This window comes from Capsicum annuum, chromosome 5, assembly GCF_002878395.1.
Source record: "Capsicum annuum cultivar UCD-10X-F1 chromosome 5, UCD10Xv1.1, whole genome shotgun sequence".
Classification (NCBI taxonomy): Eukaryota; Viridiplantae; Streptophyta; class Magnoliopsida; order Solanales; family Solanaceae; genus Capsicum; species Capsicum annuum.
Window position 1 is genome coordinate 172,484,400 of NC_061115.1, and position 16,319 is coordinate 172,500,718.

At 35.7% G+C, this 16,319-nt stretch overlaps 2 pseudogenes; both read right to left on the reverse strand.

Moving 5' to 3' along the window:
• LOC107872539 overlaps positions 1–2,490 on the reverse strand; it is a 29,731-nt pseudogene extending 27,241 nt beyond the window's left edge.
• Positions 2,491–6,189: 3,699 nt separating this feature from the next.
• Positions 6,190–16,319, reverse strand: part of LOC107871941 — a 49,587-nt pseudogene continuing 39,457 nt past the window's right edge.

A 16,319-nucleotide genomic window follows, 5' to 3' on the forward strand; every position in this document is an offset into this window, starting at 1 on the left:
CTCTGTACCATTGAACCAACATGTAACTTAGTTGGAAAGTTAATACAAGTCATCAAAAATAAGAGACTATAAAATAGTATTACAATATACAAGTTTATCCGATGGGTAAGATGATCTATGTCAACATCTAAACTCATATTATGTACTGTTATTAACCACTAAAAATCATAAGGAATGAGCCCTATCACCACTGGTTTGCAAAAAATAATTTTTTTCAGAATTTTTAATTTTTTCAAAAACATAAAAACGCACAAAAACTCATCAAAAAAACCCCGAATAGAAAAAAAAATGGACTAGATTAGAATTTACTGTGTGTATTATTCAGTGTGTCATTTCCAATAAATGTACCAAATTTCAGGTCATTCAGAGTTCGTCAAAAACTAAAAAACTCCAAAACTGACCAAATCGACAATAATTGGCCGAGCTATTGCGAGGGATAGCAGGGCTGCCTGCACTGCTTGGCCTTACTACTATTGTTCATACAATGAGTAAAGACTATACTTGGTCATAGTCAAGACTCATCATTATTTTCCCCTTAATCTACAAAACTAATTTTCACAAAACTATGCAAAATTCATTTTATGCTTTCTTAATAATAAACTTAAATTCTTTTGGAAACAATAACATCATTAAAAATATAAAAAACAGCCAGCAACAACATGATATCAAAAACATGAAAAATATCCAACAACAACATAATTTTAAAAACATAAAAAGCATCCAGCAACAACATGATTTCAAAAACATGAAAAGCAGCCAGCAACAACATGATTTATACAATACTATCCGAAATATGTACAACAAATCATGTAATTTCTTTTACATTATCTAGCATATGTAAGAAGGTCTCTGATATCAATTGTTAGAACATGCACAGCAGAAGCAACAACTCTACAGGATCAATATAACCTACATATAATCTAGATAACATAATCAAAACAAAAATCAGAAAACTTACCTCTTGAAGCTTTCACACAGTTCATTCAACACCTTATTTTCTAGGTCTTCTACCTTCTACTACTTCCTAACTAACTTTATTAATCAACTTTGTATGGGCAAGTACTTTTTTTAGATTAGCGAAGGATGATTGGGTTTTGGAAAAAACGTATGTTTTCTTTCCCAATCACACACCTCTATTTATTCTCAATTTCAGTTGAAGAAGGAAAGTCAAGAGGAAATAACCTTTTGGCCCTTTATAGCAGCCTTAACAGCAAAACATTTTTGACTTTAATATCATCTTAAAATCATAAAACATTTTCCACCTTAAATACTGCCATAATGCCAAAATTAATTTTAATACACTCTTTTGATTCCTTATTTACATAAGATCAGTAAATAAAATGGTATTACTCTTCTCTTAGTTATTAACTGAAGCTTGCAATTTTGATATTAATTTGGTAGTGAATGAATTATCATATCATAATAAATTATAAATTATAAATTATTCCACTAGAAATCTGTAATTGCGCTTCTCGATTTAATTTCGAAATCTACCATTACATCTTAGTTAGCTCATCTTAGTTAGCTCCCCATGTTAGAATTACCGACGCCAATCAATTACATCAAATTCTCTAAAAAATTTAACTCATTGATTAATTTAATCCTTTATTTATAATGCTTAACTTATTTCACATGACGGATACAAAATCCACTTGTTGGGTTTTCACGTGAAAACTTATAAGCAATCATAAAGGGGTATCTTCTATCTCAAGTCCGAGACATGGTTCTATCAACTAATTAATGTTTCACTAAGTAATTCGTCATCATCCAACCTATTAGGAATATGTTGACTCACAAAAGAGTCACACTTTTTAATAAATTAAAATGAAAAATAAACCACATAGATCATAATAATTATATCAAGATTAAGAGTATAAGTACATGTAATGGTTTAGAGAAATCGTTTATAAATATTCAAAACATAAATGAATATCTCTAATTGGTCCATTTAATACATACAAAATGTACTAGTACAAGAAGTTGGAATATTACCATTCCCATAATTAAGATCAAATTATATTTTTCTTGTGCTACAATCATCAAGATGTTTGTCCTACCTCATCTTTGATTGTGAACATTTATTTATTATTTATAAGAACCGATAATTTTAATCTTCTGTGCATGAGTTAAAATACTCCATACACAAAATTGTCTACTATACAAGTAAAGGACACACATATTAATGCAATAATCTATTCAAATAAATATTTTATTAATATAATAAATAGTCTTTACATAGGCTGAAAATATAATACTATAAGACAAATTACATGGTTAATTGTATATTGTAACACTGCTATGAATAATTTATTTGGTTGGGTTAAGACCAAGTGGATCGGTCTCGACTTAAGGGTTGTATACCCATAGGCTACTGAGTTGATTTGATTTTTCTAATATTATAATTTGGTGGTCTTCTCTTTGTAGCTCACATGCTGTTACAAGACCGGCTTCGCCTTCTCTGATTACTGCCACTCTTCGAGAGTTCGCCATGGGAGGAGACTATTAGGCTAAAAACACACAAACAAAAAATCAATTAATATCAATTGTTTGTGTTTTTTTTTAAATTCTTACTATACTTCACGTGGGAGAGTTGTCATACAAGCCTCTTTATTTGAATATCTGTTTCTTGGTTCGACTTTTTCCATTCATCTATACAGGTTAATAAAAATAATTTTTCAATTTAAAAAATGAATGCACAATTTATTTTAATTTTTATATTAAATAGTACATTCATCACTCTTTGTATGTTTAAAAGAAAAAAATTCATTATATTTAAAGAGTGATATAATAAAATTATCTTAATTATTTATTATAAGATACGCCATGTAAATATTGAACAAATACTATTGGATGGAGGAAGTAATAAAGTTATTCAACAATTGAAAAAATTGACTTATTTATTATATCTAGGGGTGTTTGTTCTCGATTTTTGATTCATCGATTCTTAACAATTCAATTTCGGCTTAAATAATAAGAAAAAAAATTCTATTTTTTCTCTTATTTTTATTTGTTTATATATACACCGCCTACATCTTTTTGCATAAAAATCTACCCGAATTACAAGAAAAATCAAATTCAAATAACTTATTGCTAAAAGAAATATATTTTCTTTTTAATTAAGTGATAAATTTGAATACATATCATTGTAGCAAATTGTTAAAATGAACTAGTTGATCGTATAGCTGAAGTTCAAAATTAATGGATTACTGTTACATTAAAGTTGTTTTTACTGTTTCATTGAAATGAGGTAGTTAGTCATGTTAGTTAGTCGAGTTAGCGGTTGCTGATTGAGTTAGTTGTTCAAGTTGTTAGAGGTAGTTAGGAATATTCTAGAAGCTCATGTGAAAAACATGTGAGTCTAAAAATGACTACCATGCATTCTTCTTCTCTCTCCTCTTCTCTGCCTTAATGGCTTCTGTGCACGTATGTGAGCATTATATTACAGTAGTTTAACATGGTATCAGAGAGTCAATCCATGGTGGTTCAGAGAAACATATAACTTCTATCCTTTTTCTAATAATTCTAATTTTTTGGATTGTGTCCTGGGAGCAACAAGGAGAAATCAGATCTCTATTTTGTAAACTGAGGTTGGAAAGCTTCTGAGTATTTTTTTCTGAGTAGAAGTGTAATGCAACCTAAAATCTATCCAATAGATCCTTTGTTTTTGGGAGCCTCAGATGTTGTGGATACTACATTGATTTCAATTAAGCTGCTTGGATCAGAAAATTATGGAATCTGGAGTATGAAGATTGCATTACTAGGGAAGAGAAAATATGGTTTTGTGACTGGCACATACAGTAAGGATCTACATATGAAATGGGAAACATGTAATGTAGTTATATTGTCTTGGCTGATGAGTTCAGTAAGTGCTGAGTTACTGAGTGGCATTGTGTATGCTACAAGTGCATTTGAAGTATGGGAGGACCTCAAGAAGAGCTTTGACAAAGTTAATAGAATGAGACTGTATCAACTTCACAGAGAAATCAATAATCTTCATCAAGGAACTGGTTCTGTTTCTACATACTTTACTAAACTTAAGAATTGTTGGTGTGAGTATGATGTTGTGATTCCATCTCCATCTTGTAATTGTGCTAAATTTAAAGATTATACAGATCATTTAATCCAATTGGGGTTGATACAGTTTTTGAGTGGCTTGAATGACTCTTATGATCAAGTTAAAAGGCAAATCCTTGTGAAAGGGGTGAAACCTACTCTTAACCAAGCATATGAAATCATAGTTGAGGATGAAATTCAATAACTAGCTTGTGTTGCAATAACCAGTAATAAGACTGACCCTATAGCTATGCAGGTAAATAGAACTTTTGCAGAAACTAGCCATAGTAGTCAAGGTTATAAAGGAAAGAAGTATGACTATTGCCATCTCAGTGGACATACAAGAGATGCTTATTATAAACTGATAGGATATCCTGTAGATTGGAAATTTAAGAAGAAAGGGAATTACAGTGGAAATTCAAGGTGACCACATCAGTCCTTCACTAATAATCAATCTCATAAAAGTTTTGGTGGATATGGATACCAGACTGCTGGTCAATCTAATAATTAGTTTTCAGCACATAACTTTACTGGGAATTAGTCAGGAGAGAATAAGAGTTTATGAGGTCCATATAATAGCCAATGGAGAAAGGACATCAACAATGTTGTGATAGCCAAAGCACAAGGCTTCTCAGAAGAAGAGTATAGACAGATCATGGCATTGCTAAATAAGGATGCACATGATTCCAAACAGGTCAACATGTTAGGTATAGTTACTTGTTTATCAACATATATTGTTCCAAATGAATGGGTAGTAGATTCTGGTGCCACACACCATGTTGTAGCACATAAAGGTGTGTTTTCATAATGTCATAAGATAGTTAAAACACAAAATAAAATGGTGAATCTCCCTACTAGCCAAGGCAGATATTTCACATATTGGAGAAGCACAAATTCTAAATGATGAAACTGTTAGAGATGTATTATTTGTACCTAACTTCATGCTCAATCTACTGTTAGGGTCAAAAATGACTAAACAATTTTTATGCTTTATATCATTCTACCCTGATTCCTATATATTTTAGGACCTTCATAGTGGTAAGGTGAAGGGGATTGGTAAGGAGAAAGGAGGATTATACATCCTTAAGAAAGTTTGTGGATTGAATGATATACATGGAGGAAGCCCTCAAAAGTTGCTGGTTGCCGAAGTAGATGTGTAAGACTGCAACTTATGGAATAGGAGGCTTGGACACCCTTCTTTTTAGGTTTTATAGTCACTTAATTTACTAAGACAAAAGACAAACTTAGAAATTCTAAATAAGTGTCATGTTTGTCCACTAACTAAACAAACCAGACTATCATTTCCTACTAGTGATTCTAGAGTTGTGAAATGCTTTGATGTAGTACATATGGACCTTTAGGGCCTTATAAAGTCCCTAATTTTGATAAGAAACACTACTTTCTCACTGTATTAGATGATTATAGTGCATTCACTTGGCTTCACTTGTTGCAATTGAAATCTGAATGTATTGTGGCTATTAAGAATTTCTTGAATATGATACAAAATTAGTTTGGTGCTTAAATAAAGGTTCTCAGATTAGATAATGGAATAGAATTTATTAACCCAAAGTGTTGAGATTTGTTTCAATCCTTGGGTATATTACATCAAAGTAGTTTCCCTTACACACCAAAACAAAATGGGATTGTTGAAAGAAAGCACAGACAGATATTAACTACTGCCAGAGCTATCAGATTTTAGTCTCAAATGCCTATCAAGTTTTGCAGATTAAATGTCAAGGCTACAGTCTATCTTATGAACAGGTTACCTTCTTCATCTATTGGAGGTAAAAGTCCTTACGAGATATTGTTTAAGGTCCCTTCACTAATACACTTGAGAGTTATTGGCTGCAAGTGCTATACTTCAGTGTTACCAAAGGGAGATAAGCTTTCAGAAAGAGCCAAACCTGCAGTATTAATGGGATACTCTACCTCTCAAAAAGGATATTTGTTGATAGAGTTTCTTACTAACAAGTTATTTGTTACAAGGGATATTGTGTTTCAAGAACACTTGTTCCCTTGTGCAGAAAAGTCTACTTCAGAATGATCCATTGACTTCCTCAGAATAAGTGAAGATAACTATACAGATGCAAATATAAATAATCATACAGAACCACTTGAAATATCAAAGCCTTGTCATCAAATCCCTGTGCCTTCAGATGAGGTTGTGCATTCTTCCCATGTTCCAGCTAGTATACCAGTTGATGTTCCTTCTAGCTCATCAAATGTCAATGCATCATCCTCACCACCTACAGTAAATACTCTAAGAAAATTAACTAGAATACATAAACAACCTGCTTGGATGATGGATTATGCAGCACCAGGAAAAGGAAAGGGGACCAGATATCCCTTAGCCAACTATTTGTCTTTATCCTGGAACAAGTCCAAGTTACCAGTACATTATATCTAATTTGTCGGCATTAGTTGAACCTTAATCATATAGTCAAGCTATTAAGGATAAAAGGTGGATTGAAGCTATGAAATGTAATGCCCCGAATCTGGTACCCAGAACGCTACACGGTGCTCATGATCCCAAAGGACCACAAGCTAACCCATGACTAATATTTGTAACTGAACACTGCATAAAATACTATAAAAATGCAGAAATAAAGGCTGACAGACCATAACTTTCAAAACTGAGACATGACAGATGATAAAACATAACATTTAGAGGGGTATGAAATACCTGAAATAACTAAAATAAACTGTATGAACATACTATAGTATGAAAAGCCTATAACTAACTGAACTGTCTGAATAAGGAGTTGATGGGACATATCCCTAACTAACTCCAACTAATAAATTAATTAATGAGATAATAAATTAATGATCATGTCCTCGAAGGATGAGGACTCACTGTTAACATTGTCTGCAGAGATTGGAATACTACTGATGCTCTGGAGCTCGTGCTTTTGAACCAATAGTTTAAAAAACCATAGCGCAAATGCGTTAGTATGTTTGAATATACTGGTATGTATGTGAGATAGGCTGAATGCAAAAGGGTTCACATGCATGAACTATACTAACTGACTGCATAACTTGAACATAAGAATACATGCATGACTATATAATAACTATAACTGAGTTCGTGATAACATGATTACTGAGTCTGAGTACTGATAATATGAGATATTGATATCTATATAACTGAAATAACTGATACTAAGAAACTATATCTGACAGTCCAGGTTCTGATATGTAATGCCCTGAATCTAGTACCTAGAACATTACACGGCGCTCATGACCGCGAAGGACCACAAGCTAACCCTTGACTATTATCTGTACCTGTATACTGCATAATGCGGAAATATGAACTAAAAGTCCATAAGGTTTAAAACTGTAACATAAGATCTGATAAATTATTACATATAGATGAGGTATGAAATACCCAAAAACAAAATTGAAATAAACTATCTGAACATACTATAGTCTGAAAAGCCTCTAAACATGACTGTCTCAATAAAGAGTTGATAGGACATGTCCCCAACTAACTCCAACTAATAAATTAATTTATGAGATAATAAAATGATGATTGTGTCCTTGAGAGATGATGACTCACTTCTAACTCTGACTGCTGAGACTGGAATCTATTGATGCTCTGAAACTCGTGTCTCTGAACCTATGGTATAAGACACCATAGCGTAAATGCATCAGTACTTTGAATTTACTAGTATGTATGTGAGGTAATCTAAATCCATGGGGTTCATATGCATGAACAAATATAATAACAGACTGACTATCATGAGCATAAGAGTATATGCATGAGACATAAAAATTGATATTTATACTGAGATAACACGATTACTGAATCTGAATACTGATAACATGACATATTGATAACTGATATAACTGATAACATGAGTGACTGTATCTGATAGTCCTAAATCTGATGGAACTAGCTGAGTTTCGTACTGTATCTAAGTGGATTGTATCTAACAGTCCTGAAATCTGAAAAACTGTCTGAGTTCTTGACTGATACTGCTATTAAAACTGCGGGAATTAGTCATCTAACCGACATGACCCAAATATACTATAATATCTGAGCTGGGGTCCAATCTGTACCCTGATTGGAAGAGTGTCAATACCGTGCCACTAGTAAGAACAACGTGCGAGTAACCCTAATATAACAGGAAACTCTAGTGAGAACGGTGGGAACCCACATATAGCAGGTTAAGCCACCTCATCTACCCTCATATAGAAGGCTATGATGTCTCAACCTATGCTGGATACATAGTTCTGGAATGAAAGGATTGCTTCTAAGAATCACACCCTCATATATTGCTTCAAAGAATCACACCCTCATATAACAGGTGAGTTCCCATCCTTGGGTTCACTCACTGCTAATTTCTACTCCTATTTGAATAGACACTAAACATGATTTACTGAACTGAACATGGACTGAGTTACTGAATTCCATTGACTGATGGAATACTACAGATATCTGACAACTAACTGAGTTCATGATATTATGGAGATTTCCTGAGTCATAAGACTATCTGAAGTCTAAGGATCATAGCTTGACCGAGAGTATCATGAAAACATGACATGGATATAGGCACACAGCTAATATTTTGGGTACAAGTTCCCCCAGGACTCGATGGAAAGGAACTGACAAAGCATGACTTTCTTGAATACATGACTAACATCATAATCCATAACACATTTATTGAAGCATTTCATCAAACATGTGATCTGCATAAATTTGTACATACATGGAGATTTCATGATATCATGCTAGTTGGGGATTTTCCTTCATCTAGAAATTTAATCAAACACATGGTAAGCATAGTATGTGTAAACAACATTATACAATAATTAAACATAATGATTCAATTCTAATTCCATCATTCAAGGGTTTAGGTATATGTTAGCATGAATCTATATTTGACCTAATCAAACCCACATATAATTTATCACCGAAACATGGAATAGAATTCAATTACTCATTATTAACATGAACAAGAGCAGCCCAATCATGAAAATTCAAAAAGGAAATCCATAAAACTTGAACTTAGAAAAGGGATTCTTGGGCTTCATGGATGAAAGAAGTCCATGAATGAACACTATGCATACCTGGGTTAAGTTTCTTAAAGTTCTTAAACCTGAAGAATTTGGATCTCTTAGTTCTTGAAGAAGAATTGGATTTTGTTCTTGGAGATTAATGTTAGAGACAAAACCCTAGTTTTGTTGTAGTAAAAAAATAATAAATTTTTTAGCTTTGTTCGGATATAATTGAATATAAAAGTGGGTGGTAAAAGACCAGAAAACCCCTTTTAAAACGGCTTTTATTTGCTAAATCGGGAGCTGAGATGGCTCGTGCGATGGTCTATCACTAGGGCGATGGTCCATCATTTCGATTGTCGTATGTGGACCAAGAAAAGGGCTTAATGCCTAAGTAGCTATGGCTTGGGCTATGGTCCATCGCATGTTCGATGGTCTATCAACCTGACCATCATACCTTATCCAGAAGGTGGCCTCACTGTTTCCCTTGCGACGGTCTGTCGCTAGTCTGACGGTCCGTCGGCCTCACCGTTGTACCTGGGCGGTTTTACTGCCTTCTGTATTTTGGCCATAACTTTCTCCTCCGATGTTGGATTTTTATGAAATTGGTATCGTTGGAAAGATAATTCAATTTCCCACATGACCAAAAGTTAAAATCATAAAAATACTATATTTACAAGAGTGGATTAATATTTCAAATTAAGTTTCTAACATTCTTGGGACAATTTCAAGTTAGGAAAAAGTATGGGGTATTACAATATCTCTCCTTGAGAAAATTCATCCTTGAATAAGACTGAAAGTAAGGGGAGAAGATAGCCGACGTGTATACTAAACATGAATAACTGGAACATGATCTCATGACTGACATAATTTATAATTGAACATGCATATCTGATGCATGTGTAACTGATTCATAAATGCATGACTGGGTGTTCTGATGAACTAAGTTTCTCACAATAAGAATGCATGTCTGATGCACAATTATATAACTGAACTGATACATGAATGCATGATTGAACATGCAATGGTACTTTATACCAAGTCTGTGATGAACACTGAACATGAAACTGAGTTAGCTTAAGGAGAACCATTACCTTGAGCTTGATCTGAGTTAAAGGAGAAGAGATGAGGATACTTGGTACGCATGTCTACTTATGCTTCCTAAGAAGCTCCCTCGACGGACTGATTACACCAAAGAACCTTAACTAAAGGGACTTTTTTGTTTCTCAATCTTCGAGTCTGATAGTCTAGGATTTCAACTGGAATCTTTTCATAAGAGAGGCTATTCTGAACATCGATGCTCTGAATAGGGAATACAGCTGCTAGGTCACCTATACATTTCTTGAGCAAAGAGACATGGAAGATTGGATGAACTTAGGCTAGATCTGAAAGCAATTCGAGCTCATAAGCTACCTTGCCAAAGCGACTAGGAATCTTGAAGGGACCAATATATTGGGGACTGAGCTTTTCCTTCTTACCGAACCTCTTCACTCCCTTCATGGGAGAGAGCTTTAGATAGACATGATTACCAATCTCAAACTTGAGATCCTTTTTACGAACATCTGCATAAGACTTCTATCAGGTCTGAACAGCTCAGAGTCTTTCTCTGATCAACTGGACTTTCTATAAGGCATCGAATATCAAGTTAGACCCTATAACTAAGGCCTCACTAACTTTGAACCAACCAATTGGAGAGCTACATCTCCTACTGTACAGAGCTTCGAATGGAGCTATGTGAAAACTGGAATGATAGCTATTATTGTATGCAAACTCAATCAAAGGCAAGTGGTCATTCCAACTACCCTTGAAATCAATTGCACATGCCCTTAGCATTTCTTCTTGAGTCTGAATGGTCCTTTTTACTTGACCATCTGTCAGAGGATGGAAGGGTGTACTAAGATAAACTTGGGAACCAAGATCTTTTAGAATGATTTCCAGAAATGAGAGGTGAACTGGGTACCTCTATCTGAGATAATAGATAGCAAAACACCAGGCAATCTGACCAACTCCCTGATGTAGAGTTTTCCGTAATCCTCAGTTGAATAAAAGGTATGAACCGGAAGAAAATGAGCTGATTTGGTCATCCTGTCTACAATGACCTAGACTAAATCTTACTGATGATGAGTTCAAGGCAAACCCATCACAAAGTCCATGTTCACTTCTTCCCACTTCCAAGTAGGACTACTGAACTCCTGCATGGATCCACTAGGCTTGTGATGCTCTATCTTAACCTGCTGACATATAGAGCACTTAGCCACAAACTCTATAATATATCTCTTCATCCCACTCTACCAATAGATTTTCCATAAATTATAGTATATCTTTATGGCCCCTGGATGAATAGAGTAGCGCACACCATGCATTTCTGCAATAATTTGCTGCCTTAAGTCATCTATAGCTAGAACGCACAGACGACCCTGAAAACGCAGAACACCATCTCCCCCTGGAAGAAAACCTCTATTTTCTCATTTTGAACTGACTCTTTCAACTTGACAAGGCTGGGATCTCTATCTTGGTTTTCTTTCACCTCGAAAACTAGAGATAATTTTGATCTACTCTGAACCCATATATCGCTCTATGAAGAATCGACTAAGCGAATGCCTAGTCTCATAAGATGATGGACTTCCTGAGCTAACTTTTTCTTACTGTCTTTGACATGAGCAATACAAACCATACACAGTCTACTGAGAGTATCGTCCACTATGCTGGCCTTACCCAGATGATAAAGGACACTTATGTTAAAATCTTTCAAGAGCTCTAACCACCTCCTCTGATGAAAATTGAGATCTTTCTGAGAAAAGTCATACTGAAGACTCATATGATCTATGAACACATCTACATGAACACCGTATAGGTAATGCCTCCAAATATTTAAGAGAAATACTACACCTGCTAACTCAAGATCTTGAGTAGGGTAATTTTTCTCATGGGATTTAAGCTATCAAGGGGCGTAGGCTATGATGCATGTGTAACTGATTTATGAATGCATGACTGGTTGTTCTGATGAACTAAGTTTCTCACAATGAGAATGCATGCATGATGTATAATTATACAATTGAACTGATACATGAATGAATGACTAAATATGCAATGGTACTTGATACCAAGTCTTTGATGAACACTGAACATGAAACTGAGCAATATTAGGGAGAACTGTAACCTTGAGCTTAATTTGAGTTGGTGGAAAAGAGGTGAGGATACTTGGTACGCATGTCTTCTTATGCTTCCCAAGAATCTCCCTCGACGGACTGATTTTTCCAAAGAACCTTAAATAGAGGGACTTCTTTGTTTCTCAATCTACGAGTTTAATATTCTAGGATTTTAACTGGACTCTCTTTATAAGAGAGGCTATTCTAAACATCGATGATCTGAATAGGGACTACAACTACTAGGTCACCTATACATTTATTAAGCAAAGAGACATGGAAAACTAGATGAACAGAGGCTAGATCTAAAAGAAATTTGAGCTAATAAACTTTCTTGCCAAAGCGAGTGAGAATCTTGAAGGGATCGATATATCGGGGACTGAGCTTTCCCTTTTTGCTAAATCTCATCACTCCCTTCATGGGAGAGATCATTAGACATACATGATCACCAATCTCAAACTCGATATCCTTTCTACGAACATCTACATAAGACTTCTATCACCTCTGAGCAGCCTGGAGTCTTTCTCTGATCAACTTGACTTTCTCTAAGGTGTCGAATACCAAGTCAAGCCGTATAACTGAGGCCTCACTAACTTTGAACCAACCAATTAGAGATATACATCTCCTACCATAGAGAGCTTCGAATAGAGCCAGGTGAATATTGGAATAATAGTTGTTGTTTTATGCAAACTCAATCAAAGGCAAGTAGTCATCCCAACTACCCTTAAAATCAATTGCATATGCCCTTAGCATATCTTGTAGAGTGTGAATGGTCTTTTCTGCTTTACCATCTGTCTGAGGATGGAAAGTTGTACTGAGATGAAATTGGGTCCCAAGACTCTTTTGGAATGTTTTCTAGAAATGCGAGGTAACTGGGTACCTCTGTCTTAGATAATAGCTAGTGAAACACCGTGCAATCTAACCAACTCCCTGATGTAGAGTTTGGCATAATCCTTGGTTGAATAAGAGGTACGAACTGGAAGAAAATGAGATCATTTGGTCATCCTGTCAACAATGACCCAGACTGAATCATGTTGATGACGAGTTCGAGGCAAACCCATCATAAAGTCTATGTTTAATTCTTCCCACTTCCAAGTAGAAATACTGAACTCCTGCATGGACCCATTAGACTTTTGATGCTCAATCTTAACATGCTGACATGTAGAGTACTTAGCCATAAACTCTGCAAAGTCTCTCTTCATCCTACTCCACCAATAGATTTCCTGCAAATTATGAAACATCTTTATGGCCCCTGGATGAATAGAGCAGTGCGTACCATGCGTTTCTACAAGAATTCGTGGCCTTAAGTCTTCTACTGCTAGAACACACAGACAACCCTGACAACACAGAACACCATCTCCCCCTAGAAGAAAACCTCTATTTTCTAATTCTGAACTGACTCTTTCAACTTGACAAGGCTAGGATCTCTATCTTGCTTTTATTTTTCCTCGAAAACTAGAGATGATTCTTAACTACTCTGAACCCATAAATCACCCTCTGAAGAATCAACTAAGAGAATGCATAGTCTCGCAAGATGACGGACTTCCTGAGCTAACTTCTTCTTACTGTCTTCGACATGAGTAACACTGCCCATAGATAGTCTACTGAGAGCATTAACAACTACGTTGGCCTTTCTCGATGATAAAGAACACTCATGTCATAATCTTTCAAGAGCTCTAACCACCTCTTCTGACAAAGATTGAGATTTTTCTGAGAAAAGACATACTGAAGACTCTTATGATCTGTGAACACATCTACATAAATACCGTATAGGTAATGCCTCCAAATCTTTAAGGTAAATACTATAGCTGCTAACTCTAGATCATGAGTAGGGTAATTCTTCTCATGGGTTTTAAGCTGTCTGGAGGCATAGGCTATGACCTTACTATGCTGTATGAGGAAACAACCAAAACCTACTCTGGATGCATCACAATACCAAAGTCTATTTCCCTTTTGGGAGGAATTCTTGGAAGATCTTACGAAAAAACATCTGAATATTCATTTACAACTGAAACTGATTCAAGAGTGGGACTCTTAGAACTGTAATCCTTAACATGAACAAGATGATAGACACATCTTTTAGATATTATTTTCCATGCCCGAAGGTAGGAAACAAGCTGACCCCTAAAAGTGGATATACTACCCTTCCATTCAAGGACGGGTACATTTGGAAACTAAAACTGGACTATTCTATTTCTGTAGTCGATTATGGCATGGTAGGAATGAAGCCAATCCATGTAGAGAATGAAATCAAAATTAGTCATCTCTAATTTGACTAAATCTGCTGAGGTGACTTTCTGAAATATCATAACCGGGCAGTTCCTGTATACCTACCGGGCTATGATGGTTTTACCTACTGGGGTAGAGACTGAAAAGGGATCTGCTAGAATTTTGAAACTGACTTCGAAATTGACTACTATATAAGGAGTGAAAAAAAAACAAAGAAGCTCCTGGATCTAGCAAAGCATAAACATGCATATGAAAGATCTGTAACATACCGGTAACTATATCAGGAGAATTTTCCTGATCTTGTCAGGACTAAAGAGCATATAGATGATTTGAGCATTGGCACTAGTAGCACTGGAGGTGGCACCCTACTGATTTGGGCGACCGAACTAAGCTGAGAAGCGATTCTATTGACCTTAAGGACCTAGCTGAGGACAGTCTCTGACTCTGTGGCCTGGCTTATCATATCCAAAGCAACTACCACTGCCAACTCTGTAAATACCCTGATGGTGCTTGCCATAAGTCTGGCAAAGCGGATAGGTGTGGGCTATGCTAACACTGCCCTAGGACTTAGAGCCTGGCGCTCTATCTTTGCTACCCTCTTTGAACTTAAGAACTGGAGCATTGACTTAAGAAGGAGCTGGAACTGATGACTTAGGATGAAACGGAGAACGGATTCCTCCTTCTGACATAGGTTGAGCAAAGTTGAAACTACTTTACCTTTCTCTCTTATTCTGCCTTTCCCTCATCCTAACTTTCTGCTCCTCTATCTACTGGGCATAAGTCATAAGCCAGGCTAAAGTTATGTCACTATTTAGTATGGTAGATTTGCACTTATTAACCACACTATTATTTACCCCTGAAATAAACTTATCCTTGTCGTGCTATCTGCAACCACATAAGGGGCATATCTGGCTAATTGAGTAAACTTAAGAGAATACTCTTTCATTGTCATATTGCCCTGCCTAAAGTTGATGAATTCTAGCATCTTATCTTCTCTAAGATCTAGGGGAAATAATCTATCAAGGAATGATTAAGTAAACTCCTCCCACTCAACTGACCCTGCATCATCTGCCCTTTCTAACTTCCACTGCTTGAACCAAGTATGAGCCACATTATGCAACTGATATGCAACTAACTCTGCACTCGCACTAGAAGTAACCCCCATTATGTCTGTAACCTTCTTCACCTGATCTAGGAATTCCTGAGGCTCCTTATCTGTCTTAGACCCAAGAAAAGATAGAGGATTATTCAGGTGAAGTCTCGAATCCTGGTTGCAGCTGAATTAGCCACTGGGTTGGCTGGAACAACAGCAGGTCATTCATTCTGAGCAGCAACTGACTGCACAAAAATAGTGAATATGGACCTAAACTCTGCATGAGAAACATATTCTTCCAAGGGATCTTCTTATACAGGCTGGGTTCTTCTCTTGGGAGGCATGTTCTGAAATAAGGAGAAAAAACGGATTAGACTGAGAGATTGACTTGAGATTATGCTCACTGGCACGAAATGAATAATGAAAGAGGGAAATAGTTCCTTAAACATCTTATAGCCTCCTGCACATAAATATGGCGAGCAACACACTCATGCACAAGATTCTACTAGATACGGCTTTCATACTTCCTAGGACACTATTGAACCTTAGGCTCTGATACCAAGTTTCTAACACTCCAAATCTGGTACTCAGAATATTACATAGTGCTCATGACCCTGATGGACCATAAGCTAACCCATGACTGATATCTATATCTGTATAATGCATACATACTATACTATGAGGAAACCTTAACTGAAAGGCCATAAGGTTTAAAACTTTAAAATAAGATCTAATAAATCATAACATATGGTTGGGGTATGAAATACCCAAAAACAAAACTGAAATAAGCTATTTGAACA